Source organism: Echinops telfairi, unplaced genomic scaffold (assembly GCF_000313985.2).
Source record: "Echinops telfairi isolate 266 unplaced genomic scaffold, ASM31398v2 ScPeMD7_7412;HRSCAF=8450, whole genome shotgun sequence".
Classification (NCBI taxonomy): domain Eukaryota; kingdom Metazoa; phylum Chordata; class Mammalia; order Afrosoricida; family Tenrecidae; genus Echinops; species Echinops telfairi.
In genome coordinates, this window is record NW_022111312.1 from 363,084 (window position 1) to 366,158 (window position 3,075).

General features: G+C 45.3%; 1 pseudogene; it reads left to right on the forward strand.

The window, feature by feature from the left end:
* The window catches only part of LOC123522448, a 3,444-nt pseudogene extending 1,593 nt beyond the window's left edge, over positions 1-1,851 (forward strand).
* The last annotated feature ends 1,224 nt before the right edge of the window (positions 1,852-3,075 follow it).

Below are 3,075 nucleotides of genomic sequence, written 5' to 3' on the forward strand. Positions count from 1 at the left end.
AAAGAGTGAGAGACAAGAAAGGCGAGACTCACCAAGGCATTTATCTCTTTGCCCTTCAGTTAATCCCACTTGTGTTTATCGGCCAGGCTGGCACAATAAACTATTTCAGAGCTTCTATCAAGAATGCTGGCTGTCAGCAGCTGAATTTGTTGCCTGCCCTCCTGCCCAACACAACATTACAAGTGCAATTGCCTTATCCCGCAGAAGGATGATTGGCAATGTTTTGCTCTTCTGCCTCTGTGGGTTTTGGTTTTCCTGCAAACAACGTTTTTCAGTAATACAAGTGTACTATACACATGGACTTCTCCAGCTGAAACATGCAGACATCAAATCGGCTACATATGAAGGAAGAGACAAAGGAAAGGCTCACTATCCGCAGTTAAAACCAGGTCAAGGACTAACTGTGGAACTAACCATCGATTTCTCATATGTAAGTTCAGGATAAAGCTGAAGAAAACTAAAACGAGTTCAAGTTTGACCTTGAGGCAATCCCAGCTGACTTCCAAGAACAGATTTGATGCATTGAAAACGAAGGACAGAAAATCTGATGAGCTGTGGGAGGATATTGAAACATCAATAACAAAGAAAGCAGAAGCTCAGAATCTTCTTAAGGAAAAACAGACCCAGACCCCTCAGAATCTGATTATGGTTGTTGGGCTGGGTGCTGTTGGCCTGGCCTGTGTCTTAGGGAAAGGCTTGGCAGATGAATTCGCTCTGGTTGACGCCATGGAAGACCAACTGAAGGGTGACATGATGCCTCTCCAGCACGGCAGGCTTTTCCTTCAGACACCAAAAATTGTGTCTGGTAAAGAAATTAGGTCCAGCCTAACATGCACATCTTCAAACTCATCATTGCTAACATCGTGAAGCACAGCCCAAACAGCAAGTTGCTTGCTGGTACTAATCCAATGGACATCCTTACCTAGGAGGCTTGCGAGATAGGTGGCTTCCCCAAGAACCGTGTTATTGGAAGTGGTTGTAATCTGAATTCACATGGTTCCATTACTCAGTGGAGCAGAGGCTGGTAGTCCACCCTTTCAGCTGTCATGGCTGGGTCCTTAGGATCATGGACACTCTAGTGTCCAGTTTGGAGAGGAGCGAATTTTGCTCGTGTCTCTGAAAAACCTGCACCCTGCTTTGGGTCCCCTTTCTTTGGAATGGGTACCAATATGGAGCTCTTCCAGTCAGTTGGCCCAGTAACTGTGATCCAAAAATCTTGGCACAGACCCGTGAGTGCTTCAAGTGCTTCATTGACTTGTTGAAACATGTCAGTTGGTATTCCATCAATTTCTGGAGCCTTGTATTAATTCAGTGCAGCTTGAACTACTTCTTTCAGCACCGTGGTTCTTCCTTATAAGCTACTTCCTGAATGCCCACCAGGTCTCTTGGTACAGTGATTGTGCATTCTTTCTATCTTATGTTGGTGCTTCCCTCGCCGTTCCGTATTTGGTCCGTAGCCTCTTTCAAGATTGCAACTCCACCCTAAGCTCGCCCTGTGGCCCCCTGGATCTATGTCTTGCTTCAACAGTGTTTGAACGGAACGGATCCGGGGACTCCCTTCTGCCCCAAGATGAATGGGGTAGAACCTGGACGCCATGGAGGCTGCCCTGGCCTTGGAGAAAAAAACTCAACCAGGCCCTTCTGGACACGCATGTCGTGGGGTCCACTCACACTGACCCCCATCTCTGTGACTTTCTGGCGAACCACTTCCTGGACGAGCAGGTGAAACTCCTCAAGAAGATGGGCAACCACCTGACCCACCTCCGCAGGCTGGCCAGCCCCAGGCCGGGGTGTCGGGAAGGGGGTGGGGGCAAGGATCTCTTCGAGAGGCTCACCCTTAAACATGACTAGGGACCTGCAGCGCTGAGCCACCTGCGAGGGGCCTTAGCCCCTCTACCTGAACCTGCCCCTGCGCCAGCCGGGGCGCCACTACCCTGGAGCCCCTCCCCCAAGCCGGGACCAAATGGAAACAATAAAGCTTCCTTTTGCAGCAAAAAAAAAAAAAAAAGATGTGCTAAGCATGTTGTTCTTTGGTTTTCTAATGCTCGGTTTTTACACATTTCATTATAATATTTGGTTTTGTCTATTCCAGCTGCCCTTTGACTTCATCCTTTCTTGCATTTGTTTTAGTGACTCCGTTATTAAGAACAAGTTTGAGTTTCTTGTGGCATCCACTTTGATCTTTTGTCTCTTTTTTGTCTTTCTGATGACCTTTTGCTTTCTTCATGAATGGTTTTCATCTCCCCAGCACAGGTTATGGGGTCTTCTGAGTGTTCAATGCATCAAATCTGTTTGAGATGCTCTGGAAATTCAGGTGGGATAAATTTTCGTTTGTTTTGGTTCTCGTGGACTTTTCTTTTTTACCCCCCAGCTTCACTCTGCACTTACATATGAGCACACCATTGTCAGTTTAACAGTCAGTCCCTTACCTGGCTCTAGCTATTTCTACCTAGTTTCCCAATCATAAATGCCTACAGATGTTGCCAATTTGATTTCTGCAGATTCCATCTCAAGACATCCATGTGTATAATCGTCTTTTTTTGTTGCAAAAATCTTGACAACAAAGCAAGCTCCGGCTTTCCCCCCCATCACCAAGTCCATATTTTCCAAATACGATTTCTTCCCCTTTGTTTCCAAATTTTGTATTCCAATGGCCAGTAATTATCAATGCTTTATGATCGCATATTTGAACAATTTCAGATTGAAGTCACTGGTAGAATTCTTTCATTCTTCAACACTAGCTTTTGTGGTTGGTGCATATAGTTGCATATAGTTGTACTGATGGAATTTCCTTGAAGCCAGATGGATATAATCCTATCACAGACAGCATTGTCCTTCAAGGAGGATTTTGCAAAGTCCCACGCCATTCCTCAAGATGGTGTAAGTGCTAGCATAGTAAATCATAAGATTTTCTGCATCAAAAATGCCGATACCAGTTCGTTTCTGCTAACCAATGCCAAGGATACCGCCATTTATGGGTTCCATAGCATTTCTGTCCCATTTCAAGTTCCCTAGATTCACACTGTGCCCATTCCACGTTCTGATCATTAGCAGATTTTCTTTTTTTTTTTTTTT